At 42.1% G+C, this 14,117-nt stretch overlaps 2 protein-coding genes across 3 annotated transcripts in view; one reads left to right on the forward strand and one right to left on the reverse strand.

Annotated features, from left to right (window-relative positions):
* Nucleotides 1-1,054, reverse strand: part of tango2 (transport and golgi organization 2 homolog (Drosophila)) — a gene marked incomplete in the record, with an annotated part of 18,299 nt that extends 17,245 nt beyond the window's left edge. The window contains 1 exon segment of one of the 2 annotated variants that reach the window (XM_035658343.1): nt 842-1,054. 2 annotated transcript variants of the gene reach the window in all.
* Nucleotides 1,055-1,939: 885 nt separating this feature from the next.
* Nucleotides 1,940-14,117, forward strand: part of arvcfb (ARVCF delta catenin family member b) — a 198,551-nt gene continuing 186,373 nt past the window's right edge. The window contains exon 1 of the mRNA XM_035658049.1: nt 1,940-2,270. The gene's annotated coding sequence lies outside the window, so the exon portion shown is untranslated. The remainder of the gene's footprint in view (nt 2,271-14,117) is intronic.

Raw genomic sequence — 14,117 nt, forward strand, 5'->3', positions numbered from 1 at the left:
GTGTTTAGTTCTGGCATGGGTGTGTGGGAGTGTGGTGACTGTAGAAATAAAGACATGTGTTGTGAAACAAGATCATGACCTGGGTTCGTTCAGACTGTGCAATATGATACAGATTGAGATAACAGCAGCTAAAGGGTTTCTTCACTGTCTGTGTTCATAGAGAACGTATTGGGAAGAAAAAGACTTATGAATGTGCCATATCTTTACGATGCACTCATCAGAACACATACACTTATTTCAGTACTTACATGGCTGTAGGGCAAACAAAAGGACCATCCAGAGGGCATGCTGTGTGTGTGTGTGTGCCTCTGTGAACCTGTCCCATGTTCAGAATAGCAAGTGTTAGGAATAGTATCACAAACATTTATTATCTTTATGATTCTTGTTACTGTAAGGAGTACAAAGGTAGCACTTAAGTAAGAGAGGTTCAGAAGCTCCTTCATGAGTCACAATGTCATTCAATGATGTGCTCGGTTATAATCTGATACTACAGATTATTGTAGCCCCTTACCAAGCTAAAAGTTATACTATTATATTATTTATTAGACAGGCAACATTGACTGCAAGTTAACAGTCTAATAACAAGCTATTAATAGTTGCTACAGCCGTGGTTAAAGATGAGCTAGCCAAATAGCATAGCCGCTGTGTGTTCTGTGTAAACAACTCTCGCCTTGCAGATCAAACTGGTTAAGTAACATCGTGACATATGACTAGTTCTGCCTCTACCAGCAGACTAGTTTCAGCATTACTTGGTAACCCGAGCAAAAACTAGCTATCGTTAGCATTTCACAGTCTCACGTAACAATGGCAGAGACTAACCAGGCGAACGTTAGCTACCTACCTAAACTTAGTTAAGCGGCACACATTCAAGTGCAGATGTTTGTCCGCTGTCTTCAACAGTTGAACAGTGTGTGCTGTCGGCTAGTTGTACTCACTGTCCCTTTACACTCGTTGTTGACAACTAAAAGGAAGTGTTCACATTGAGTGCCGTCGATTTGTTTCTCCGGTCGTCTCATAAGCCTTTCACAGCGGATGCGAGGGTTTATTCTTCGGCGTTGTCCAGAATCCCGCCCACCCCGGCACTGTAAATACTTAAAACGAGTGCACTTCCAACAGAGCTCTGAAGTTGGCTGTAATTGGTCAGTTCACAAGCATTGCGTTTCCGGCTGGACACAGTTGCATTCAAAATAAAAGCATGGATCATATAAACATATTTTGGTGAAATTACCTACAGTATGGATTTTAGGCATGGTTTGTTGAGACCGCAACATTTTGAGAGCGCAGCTTTTTCTTTGATAACGTTATTAGGGATAGATAGATAGATAGATAGATAGATAGATAGATAGATAGATAGATAGATTACTTATACATACATAGCACAGTACTCTGAAGCTTGTAGACTGTTTTAAAATGTAAAACCAAACTAATTATTTCTTCTGCAAGGATCTAAACATATTGCACTGTTTCAGTGTGTCGCTTTGAAAACGTTTACTTTGAAAAAATATTCACTAGAGGTTTTCTTTGTATTTGTGCTGACTTGACGATGCCACAGTACCAGTAAATTAATATAACAATAGATGTGCCGAATCAGGGGAAACAGAGTACGGACGAAATGATAAAATAAAATATAAGATATAAGTGAGACATATGAGGGACTGATATTCTGTGTTTTGTGGCATTTAATGGGCGAGTTAACAGGATACTGTTTGGATGTAATTATAGCACTGAGTATTAACCACATGAGAACAACTGAAAGTGATAATAAGAACAAATTCCTTAATTGTTCATTTGTAGATAAAATCATCAACAACAACCACAACAACAAAACCAATCAGTGATTGTCCTCCAGTACGGTGCGTGTGGTGATGGGGCGGAGACACTTGCTGTGACCGACAGCATCCAGCCCTGTTGTGGATGAGAGCGATAGAGGCTGCTCTGCCTGTTCAGACAACACAGCGGCGCGGTTACTAATTACTAACACCCAACGACAGTCGCTAAGAGTACAACAAATAACTTTTACATCAGTTAGGACACTTCGGGCTTTTTTTTCCCTGCGTGCGCGCGCGTGACTGAAGGGACGCGCGAGCAGCTACCTGACCACTACAGTTTGGGATTTGGACGGTTGTAACAGTAGTATCTATCTATCTGTCTACCAATCTGTCTGTCTATCCCTGCAGCAGCCAAGTTGCATGCACAACAGCGTTGATCCAGCCGGGGCTCGGACTACCGCACACCCATCACACGGGGGAGGATGAACAACAGAAACTGAGGTAACGTCAACGCAGCTCTCTGCTTTCTCGCGCAGATACATGTGGTGATTACCTCGCAACGCCAAGTTTTAGCCTGTGTCGTTACAACTCAGGAGGAGGGTGTGACAACAATGTAATGACAGTAGTGCAATACGAATGTAAACTGACACAGGAAAGGTGAAAATAAACCGTCGGCTGCCTTACGGCTGAGCGAGCAGGTGCTCAGATGAGGCATATTGATGAGGGTACACGGACCCGGTGTGTTTGGAAAGATTTATCGCGCTTTTGTGAAATAGTCGGTGTTTTTTGATGTGGTACGACAAAGGGAGCTAGGTTTCGTGCTGCTGACTGGCTCATTGTATCAAATACGCGTATAAAACGTCATTTATTCTGTGTATTGGTGTGTTGTTGTAAGCTCTTATCGCTAATGGATGCAGTCAAAGGCAGCGAGCGCGAGCCCGCAACGAGCTGTCAATCATCTCATCCTTACTAGTCCATTGTTTTGCCCCTCCTGTTTGTGAGTGAGTTACCATGGAGAGTCTTCCGGTTTCTCTCCTCTAATGACCTTATTTGGAGAAGGGGCGGCAGTCAGTCAGGGGCCGGACGCCTGGTGTTGTTGGGTTAAGAGTGCTGTATTCAATGTCCCAGGCGAGCAGCAGCCGCCAGAATGACTGAACGCTTCAAAACAACGACCTGAGCTCAGGCCATTACGAAGCCTCAAATGAAGTTCTCAGTAGACTTTGATTGGTGCTGGTCAGCCTTTTCACACCCAGCTAGCACTAATGGCCTCAGGATGTGCTTGGATGCAATTATAGCAACTAATTGTGAGCATGTGCAGTTCATTTGCATTGGCTTATTCTTGAGTTTGAATGTCCTCCACACGAAACCTTTGAAATACTGAACACACACCCGGCTGTAAGAAGCTTCTGGTTTTGGTTTAATGTAGCACTGTTTGTGGGGCAAATACTCTCAGAGTGGGAAAGGTGCAATAGCCCATCTCTAACATATAACCTTAATGCCATTAATCAAATAATATATTATTTTTAATAAATAAGGATAGATTGTTAAAAGAGATCTGGTGTGATTTGCAGATTTAAGAAACCCAACAGGCTATGTTGGTCAGTGCATATAGCAGGTTCACCCATTCGTTTACGACATTAATGACAGTTAGGTGAAGGTATACTTCATAATATCTCTTATTCACATACTGTCATACTCCTGCCTGTAGGGCCATGCCAAACGGTAAACTGGACATTCAATGCCAAAGTTTGAATCCTTTTTCTATAAAATAAACACACAAGGTTAGTCAGCAGTATAGCACAACTGTGTGTGTGTGGACAGTGTAGTGTGGGGAGTTGTGAAGTGTGGAACAAACAGCTAAGCAAAACTAGAAAAAGGGTTGCAGGTGCAGGAAAAGAGACAGATCCGCACAGATCACTGGGGGCTACATGGTAGTGAGCGCTGAGGCCAGGTGCTCCAGATTTCGCCTGCCAACTCACTCAAGGACCTTCTGACTATATGTGCACTATGTTAACTGGTTGTTTTTATAAGGGAAACGATTGCTGCAAACCCTATTTATTAGCAGTTCTGCCTTGTACGGGAGGCCCGTATGTGTACAACCGTACGAGGTCTCCGCTGACACAGGCTACTGTGTCAGCACATCTTCACTTTCACAGAATACATTTGGGGCTCATTGGTAATCAGGTAGCAGCTCATTCAGAACACGACATATTTGCAACTCAAACACGGAGCAGTCTCCGGACAGGACGAGAATTTCCACACCACCTGTGACTGTGCTGAAGACTGAAAAATGCTCCATAACCGGTGGTAAACAAGAAGACCTCTCATGAATGCTAATGTGTAAAATTTTTGTTTCCTGCTTAAGTTATCACACGCTTTCCTGTATGCCGACCAAATATAACAGCTTTGTTTTGTCCTCTATTATATATTCAGTTTTTCCTCAGGCAAAAAAACCCCACAGTTGTTAAAATTCACTACCACGATCACCAGTTCAAAAACGAATTAATGACCAGAAAAACAGCTGCGTATTGTGGAGAACTAAAAATCATTCTATCGCTTTTTTCACCCAGCAGATCTGACCCCAGCTGATCTGCTCTTTCTTTGAAATAGACTTTTTTTGTTGAAGGAACCAATTCTCATATCACCACTTGAAGAGCTTAAAGGTTAAAATGTCATTTTTCTAATGGACTTGACAAGACCTGAGGTCGGTTTTAATCTCAAGAGCAGTTCATGCTCTAATGCACCAATTTATTAGGAAGTGCGGTGCTTGAAGAAGATGTAGTATTCCTAACTGTCAGCCCTGGAGCATGTTGGCGATTTGGATATAAATGTAGGAGCTGGTTACTGTCAGATCCTGTCCTCGTCTCACGTCTGCAGGAACTAACTTGCCATGTCACTGTCTGAGTAGGATTTCTTCTTCTCTCTGAAAACCAGGCTTTCGATACATTCATTTCCTATATCGCCGATACTGTTCAAGACTGTGGGGGAGCTGGAGCCTGTCCCTGCATACATTGGGCTAAAGAACCACACCTTGGACAGGTGGGTCACAAGTGTATCACAGAGGGATAATCATGTCTTAGTGCTCCTGTGACAGTGAGTCATAGAAGAAGATTATGGTTGAAATGCTACATACCTGTTTCACCATACCTTTTTAACAATGTATTAGTCAGAGGTCTCTGCTTCTATGCAGCCATCGCAAAAACATTCGTATAATGTATTCAAAATGAAATCACTCTGCTAGTGGAAGAGATGGAGGAGTTGTCTGCTGCCACTGGTGTTTATTTCTGTGTGTTGGCCTCATAGTAGGCAACAGATACGAGACAAGACAGTATGTGCTCCGTAAGGGCTGCGGACACTGACTGACCTTCTGCTCCTACGCTTGTGTGAAATGTTTCCAGGGACAACGAAGTTGGCAGGAAAAAAACATAGCAAGAAGGCTGTTTTATGTGACATAAAGGTCTTGGAGTGTTTCTGATGGCTGAGATGTGTCAAAACAGCTAGTATGGCCAATGTTTCGTATTGTTATTTACATCAGAAGTGCTCTTGGCACTTGAAAAAGAAGAGTAACTAACAGAGGAAAAAGAAGTCTCCATGCATTAATTGGTTTTGCAACACACTGCAATAACAGTTGCAAGGCACTGCAATAGACCATGGGTATTTTAAAGCAAAAACATCCACAGATTAAGTATATGCAGACAATGAGTATTCTCTTCAGGCTGGATCATATCATGCTGAATTTTCAGTAGGGCATGTTGATTGGCAACATTTATTACTGCCTTTAAATGAAAGACGAATCCACTAAAACAACAACAACAACAAACAAATCAAGGAAATGTTTTTTGAATTCTATACATTTCCTCGCAGATTGGCCAGCTGATACTTGAGACGGATCATTTCCAGATGCTAATTTACCACACCAGAGAAACTATCTTCACAACCCCTTTGGCTGTTTTATTTTATATATACAAGTATTTGCTACTCGACTAAGCCAGCCATTTTAATCACACCATAAAGCTCCCCAACAGTAGCAACAGGGGAATGTTCTCTCTGCATCAGTTGTCAAGAGCCCTAATTGCACTTTTTTCTTTGTCATTTTAAAATGATAAGGGTTTTAGAGCCTACCTTCTTGCAGTGTGCAGTTACACAGGAACAGGGATTAAGGGACTTAAATTGCAAAAAAAAAAACCTAAAAAGAAAAAGTAGGTATCTGCTGTCTGTATTCAGATTTACATTTATATAACGTAAGTAAATCACACATCATGATGTGTTCTCATAGAAAAGATGAACGAATGAAAAAAAAAGAATATTATTCGAGCTTTTAAGTAAAACCCTGCTAAAACCAAATGATAACAGACAGTTTGACTCACCATAGCAAGAAAAGGTGTAATTAATACCTTTAACAGCACCTCTGTAACATTTAAGTGTCCATCCAGCCATGTTAGTCAGCCAACAGGCACACGAGTCGGACCCTGGAACAGGTAAAGTGCAACTGAGTGCAACCCTCATTAATATTATTAATGACACCTGTGCTTTTGCTGTTATCATATGAGAATTTTGCATTTCAGTCAAAGACCCTGCAAATCAATTGTTGTGGCTAATTAGACATGACGTCACCAAACATCTCCGTAGGCTGCAGTCAGAGAGAGTCAATCGAGCACAGTCTTTAAGCTACAGTGTATTCCTCTGCTGCTAAATGTGGAGACGGTTTTGACCATGTGCCTTTTTATTTTTATTTTTTACAAGTGTGCAGTTCCAGCTCTAACAATAGAGAAGAAATTCCCCTTTGCATACGCACATAAATGTATTACCACTCTACATTGAGAGCCAATGTTATGTTAATCATATTAGCCTTATACCTACCTCATTATAGTTTCATGGTCAGTGTAGCATTTCATTAGTGTGCGTGGGAATTATCAGGAATTATAGAGCAGTAGCATTATTAGGCCTACATCGAAATAGTATTGTGAACGATTGTAAATGATATTCTTCACACCCTTGAGTGCTTATTGGATAAAGTGTTTTCAAAATGTATGCAGTATTTCTTGACTGGGTCACATGCTAGTGATTGTTAATTATCAGCAAAGGTATTATAGTGCACAGGATTTTTTTCAAGTGACACTCACTCAGGCTTGTTCCTGTGTGTTCAGTGCAAATGGAGACTAAAATGATTGTGATTCCGAGTTCTTCGGCTCCGTCGGATCATGCACGCTGTGTTTTGTGGCTGTTGTGACTGAAGCGGTTTGTGATAGCGAGTGGTCAGGGGAAAGCCAGTCCGGAGCCAGAGTGAATGCTTCTTTGTGGGACAGACACCTGCAGAGCTCTGCCTCCTGCTCCTGAAGTGATTAACATGCACCTCCAACCTCCCTGGCCTTCCCGCCCCCCAGTCCCTCGGCCACCCATCCTGGCACTGCTCTGTTGTCTTGGCACCTGTTCTACATCGCCCATCCTGCAAAGGCTATAACTCATGTCTTTGTTTGGGCTGCGCAAACACCGTGTGATTGCAGAACTGTGTTAGAATTGTATCGATTGCCTCTGTCAAGGGGTTAAATTTAGATGTTTTGTAAGAGGTAGACGCTGTGGCTTTGTTTTAACAGGGGATTTTGTGATGGTGCAAAATGTAGCTTTTTTACGTCCGTTTTTAAAAGTATTTGCTTTTTCGGTTTAGCCACTGGAAAGAGAGTAGGGTCCCAGGCACGAGTTGCATTTGTTCTGCCAGAAAAGTACAAAAGCAAGTAAGCCTACTTTTACGGTTAACTGAACTCCCTTTTGCTCAGAATAATAAAGGAAACAGTAGGCCACTGTAACTGGAACTGTGTAAAAAAAGGTGCAGGTAAAAAATCGATAGTCCTATCTGTAAGAAAGCCACACGGATAGTGAAATGTTAACTTTATCTTCAGTTTTTCAGCATTCGCACTTAACTTTAGCAAAGTTAACTGTATGTTTATTTTGTAGGACATATTAACATCTGTTCCACATGGTTTCTATCTGTTAAGGACTAAACCAGAGTTCTTCATTACTCCCATCACAACTTTGTCTATAGCGGAGATATTTTGTCTGCAGTTGTTTGCTGTGAGTCATATTGTCAGTATCTTTCTTTTTTTTCAGTCTGACGTTGTGTTGTAGCCTTAAACACGGGGGTCAGTGCAGGCAGCTCTCTGCTGCTAGACGTACGATGACGCTTGTGTCAAAATTGGTTTTAAATGAGATTTTGGTGGCATCATCGCTGTGCCCGATTGTTGGGACCTCGGCTGGGGTTGTTATTGGAACATCAGCTGGCCTGTGCTTTGTAACATGCTGACTCGCTGATAATCCACTCCCCGTTCTTACGCCCTCCCTGTCATGGGCTCTGCATTAACATAGAGCACTGATTGAATTCCTCTCCTGAATCGTCCTGAAACCTGTCTGCCCCCCCCTCTCCACTCTCTCCCCCTCCCTCAGTGCATTGTTGTAGCAGTATACCTTTATTTCCCCTGTACTGAATACTGTATGTATAATGTTGGTGTTTTTTATCTGATGGCTTCCACTTGAGACGGTGCTCAAACAGAACTATGGATGACCGGTCATCTGCGTGTCTGTCCATACTCTGCACCCCCCACCACGGCCTCCTCCTCCACTCCCAGACTTGGGTTTTGAGGATTAACCCCGTCCTCTACATACTGGCCCTTGATTATGTCCAGGGATAAGAGCTGCTTAATTGTAATCACTGGAGCTGTCCTGAGCAGTGTCAACACAAGAACATGCAGCAAACCACTTGTCATATCTAAATGAAATTCATTAAAGAGTTCCTCTTTTAATTGTACACTCTTAGAAGTAGAAACGCCTTGAGGAACCTTTTGGGGTTCCTTACTATTGCCACTGTGGAGAAACCTTTACAGTTCAAAAAGGTTCCTTGAGGAGGGAAGTTTCTACTGGGGAACAATTATTATTATTATTATTATTATTATTATTGCACAAATGTTATGTAATGACACATATAATTCAAGACAGAATACTGATGAATGTATTTTCCTCTCTTTTTTCATTTACAAATGGTTTCTCCACCACAATGCTTAAACTTGAAATTCAATTCAAGACTACAGAAAAACTAAATCCTCCAGGTCCAGGAACCCCCAAGCAAGCAAGGTTCATTAATTATCCCCAGAGTTACTTGAGAGTGATAGGCGCTGACCTCTGAGGTGTAAAAGGAACAGTGGCTCACCATCTATCCATTTAGACATGGCATGGCCTTTATGATATGAAGTGGCATCATTTAATATTCAGCAATTACAACCAAAGTTAAATGACCCACCAACTCCAAGTGTTCCTGCAAATTATAATTAACAAGGTGATGTGACAAATGATCATTTTTGAAGTTGAGTATGACTCACTTGGCATTTTGTAAAATCTTTCATCATTTGTAATGTCTCTGGATCTGTGCTTTTTATTGAAAAGCTCCAATGAGCTGAAAACATTTACTGTAATCTACTACATCTGCTACACCGGTGTCACACTTCGGTCAATCGATATCTCAGTGACCAATTCATTGACACATTTTATAGTTGCAGATCTTCAGAGTACATATTTGCCTGCAGCCTTGCAGCAGATAATTTGTGGCTTTGTTCCTATTTGACGTTCGCACCGGAGCTTGACAGTGTGAAATGAAGTTGGCACATCATTAGATGGTTCAAGGGGGGATAAGGCACCTGAACAGTATTTGTAATTTGTTTGCTTTAGAAAGTAATTGCTTCACAAAGAACTCGGGGGAACTTGATGAGATAGTACAACACTTAAACTATTTCTCTGTAGCGCGTGTAGTCAGAATCTCTGTAAACTGGGGTCAGCAGACCAAGGTCTTTGCCTTTTCCTGAGATCCGACGAACAGTGCACTGAAGTCTTATTTGTTTGTTTGTTTTGTTTGCTGAACGCCCATGGCGAGGATCCCACATTGTTTTTCAAAGAGTTGACTCTTTCCATGTATGACTGATTCATGAAGGTTTTTGAATCACTTATGGTCAAGTGCTATGTGGATGGGTATTTGACTTTGGCAAAGCTGTATTTTTGGGATTTCCTCGGATACAATCTTTATGCTCAGCCGTAGAGTGGAGAGCTTCCATTTTGGCTACCTCAAAATTGCATTTCTGCTCGTTTTTGCTGACTTCGCTGGACCCAGATAAGCAGCAAAAAGTGAATCATGGGTAGGTGGCATGTAGTGAGATGCAGTGTGGGAAAACCCTGTCCTCTTGAACTTTCTACTGAGTGCAGGCCCGGCCTCTGGAGAGTACAGCTTGTTGTCTGTTCCACTGAAAAGGACATCTTTATGCCAAAAAAAAAACCCTCAAATGAAGATTTTTAAGGGAACAAGTCAATTGAGAAAACGCTCATGTTAAAGGCAGTCTAGCGGAACAGGTTGGCCATCTGGCATTTTTAGTCGTGTCAGAGCTGAGGTCAAATCTCAGGCGACCTGTCCTTGGTGCACTACACCATCAGAGCCAATTACTGGCCTCTTAGAATCCCCCTCCAATGCACTTTGTCCCATTTTCCCTCTACAGTGTTTGGATGTTAATACTAGCATGTACTTACAATGACTAGTTCAGTTGCTGTGATATATTAATATGTGTTTTTATTGTGTGCGTTATCACCCCCTCTATATAACAATTATGAGTTCAAACATTTTTAGAAATGGTAACATATAAGACTAGTTTAGATATTCTCAAGCTACCAACCTATCTATCTACCAACCTACCCATGTTTTTATCTGTTAAGATGCATCTGTAAGTCAAAGTACTGTTGAGAGTTGCACAGTGCGCAGTACCGATGGGACGGGATGTACTGATCGGGCAGTACAGCCAGCCCATCATAATGTATTCATCATTTCATAAGCAAAACCCCAGAGATTTCATTTGCTATAATCATCAGTGATTTTACTCTAGTCCAATTTAGATGAGGAATGGAAGGCCAACTCACTTTCTCTTCTAGTTACATTTTATTAAGCAGATAAACATTACAAATATTGTTGTCACTTGCAAAATCTCTAGGCATACAGCCCACTGACAGCACGGGAATCCTGAAACTGTACTTGAAAGGACACACAGAGAAGCAGCCAACTATGGTTTCAGTCTCGAGAGAGAAAAGATTCCTCACGGTTGTAAATGTATGCAGAATATGAGTGAACCTCATTAGAGATTTATATACATAAGTTCTTTCCTTTGACTGCATTAATGTTGGCTCTCCTGCTGCGCTGAGCAACATTATTTAGTTTGCCTGAGCATTTACAGGAGGGGTAATTGAGATTTGGTAGGTAAGATAGAACACATTAATCAATTTGGGGATTTAACTAAAAATTCATAGCATAAAAACAAATGAGAGCAATTACAGCTTTAAGGGAATAATGAGATCAATGTTTCAGAATTTCTTTTTGAAATCAGTAGTGAGTAATGCTTTATTTTTAATGAGCTACAAAGACAGAAACTAAAGACCCTCGTTTTCTCAGTAATAACCTCAATGTCCATCATTTCCGGAAACAGATTCTTTTGAATTCAAGTCTTGTTCATGACAGTAATTTCTCTACTGACACACCATGAAAGCAATCATTTCACATTCCTTTAGAGTTGTTGCATTATGGGAAATGAAAAAGTACCTAACTTAAAGGAATACATTTATTTCCTTTCTGGCTGAGAGTCAGATGAGAAGATTTATACCACTCTCACACCATCTGTATGTTAATGTTAACTACATCCAGCAGCTTGTTAGCTTAGCTTAGCATAAAGACTAGTTATGTGGGAAACTGACACTACCCTTGCTCTGTCAAAGGTAAAAAAATCTGCCTACCAGCTCCTCTAAAACTGACTAACAACATTGCATTTCTTTAATTGTAAGTGGTTGTGTGCTGCTGAAACTGAATTGTATTTCTCCTTTACAGAAATTGTGAATTATCTGTGATGAGTAGTATTTGAATTCTTGCATATAAGCAGAAAAACAACACACATTCTGCCTGTCCATTTCCATACTGGTCACTCTGGCCCAGCAGCAACGTGACAGCTAATTTATGTGGAGGTCATGCGAGATGGCCTCATGAAGAGGCTGTCAAATAAAGACAGGAAAATGTTTTTCTCCCCTACTTAAGAGCTGGCAGCAAATATAAAGGGACACTGTCAGAACATGAATGTGGCGGAGGAGATGCCAGCGTATTCATCAATGCCGGGCATTATGTGTGGGAGGGTTTTTGATGTGCAGGGCTCGCGCTGCGGCGGTCTTCTGTGGAGGGTGAAAGCCAGGAGCTTTGGCCAGCTGGGACTGAGCGATGGTGGACGCAAGCTGTCTTTCCTGCCTCCTACAGCAGAAAGGTCTTCTAGGACTAGAAGAGAAATGACCAGAGTGTGGAGGTACACCATCCCACTACGAGGGACTTTAGTGATCGTTTTGAGTTTGCAACAGCGTAATTGGAAACCTCACTTAAGTGCTTTTTTGGGTGCTAGCTCATTAATAAAGCATGTTTCCCCTCTTCCCATCTCTTGACGTGTGTGTTTCCCAGATTCAGAGCTCCGTGTACCATGGAGGAGCACTGCAAATGAGCGACTCTGAGCCACCCAGTGTTATGGTTGTGATGAAATCAATTGTGGCTGCTGCAGAGCTTTGCAGAATAGAGGGCAGTGCTGCAGTGTATATGAGGTTCCTTCAGCCACGGAGCCAGATGTGCTGCACTAATGTACATGCTACACACACACACACACACACACAAAATGTCCTTAGCAGACACATCATATGAGACAATAGGACAAATTAAGCTTACTCAGCACTAGAACCCACAAACAGCAATTAGCCTGAATTCAATGGTTGATAATTCTCCAACAAGAAGAGCTTGGCTAAGCCTTTTTATGCCCTAGTTTGACAAGTGTGTTGAATAAATTCAACCACTTCACATGTCCTCTGTTGTTGCCATGGTGTCCGCACTAACTTGTCATCATCGTATTTGCGGGAAATACTGTAATCCTCTTATTCTGCTAGTATCCCCACTGCAACTACTATTCAGTCAGGCCCTGGCCGAGCTCCTGCTGTGTGAGCCTCTATTTGTGTCGAAATGTTAGGCTCACATTACCTCCGCTCTTCAGCAGGTTCACTGGAGTCATCCTGCGGCATGCACCACCACAGAGCATCATGGGAGCCCGCAGGCACCACCACGGCATAAAATGATGTGGATCGATCCGTGCAAGCCAAATGTACATCTCCTCCATGCCTGTTTAGAAATCAGAGCCCCAGCGATTGAGCTGTTGCCGCGGACAGCCTCTTCTTCCATTTCAGCTGAGCTCTTTGATAGTGCTGCAGGCCCAGGGGTGGGTGCTGTTGGATGGGTCATGGGTGTTCACTCTGCAGTTCCAAGCCAGCCGCACAGACCCGACAGGAGGCCTCAGCTACTGGGGGTCCATAGGGAAGGAGGGAGTGAGGGAGGGAGCAGGAATAGAGAGAACACTTGGCATTGCTGGAGCTCAGATTGATTTAATCATTCAGAGCATTTGTTGGGGGTTGTGTGTGCGTGTGTGCGTGTGTTGGAGGGGTATAGAGGTCGGAGAGCTGGCTCTAGGAAAAAAGGGTTCACTAATAATGATAAGAGCTCAAACCACTAACCGTGGCATAGTTGGTGCTGTGTCTCTCTGCTCCAATGCAATGCAGCAGCTGTAAGTTTCAACTATAAATGAACTACAGTGTACACTGATGTGATATCTTGATAAATAGCACCTCTTTTTTGTAAGAGGAGTGAGGAAAATGAATAGTTCATGGTTCAATTCCCATTAAGACGTTTAAAATATATGTATAAACAGGACATTTATTTAACATTGACTTATTATCACCTTGGCAACGTGTTAGCAAACAATAACCTATTAATACATCCAACAGCATTAGCATTCATTTGGATTTGTGTGTCTGGCAAACTGATGAATGTAAACAGACCAAAACAGTAAGTTGCTGGCCATATAACCAAAATAATTAGCTGAAAGACAGTAAAACACTCAGACCGCAAAGTCAGGTGATCATTTTCTGTGGGTATGTCTTTAAAAGAGGCCACTGTGACATCAAACGTAGTCATTTGAGCCATTGTAGAGGACCAGTGTGTAGAATTTAGTGGCATTTAGCTGTGTAGTTGCAGTTTGCAACTCACTTCACCCTCCCATGCCAAGCGTGAAGGAGAAACTACAGTGGCTGCGAAATGCATGACAAGTGTGAACGCCCCTATCTAGAGCCAGTGTTTGGTTTGTCCCTTCTGGGCTACTGTAGAAACGACCCATGGTGTCTATAGATATGAAGGGCTCATTGTAAGGTAACCAAAACACAACAATTCCTCAATTCAGCTGATAATACACTAATGAAAACATA

The sequence above is a fragment of the Morone saxatilis genome, unplaced genomic scaffold (assembly GCF_004916995.1).
Source record: "Morone saxatilis isolate NCDOM2014 unplaced genomic scaffold, NCSU_SB_2.0 Contig16, whole genome shotgun sequence".
In the NCBI taxonomy this organism is placed as follows: Eukaryota; Metazoa; Chordata; class Actinopteri; family Moronidae; genus Morone; species Morone saxatilis.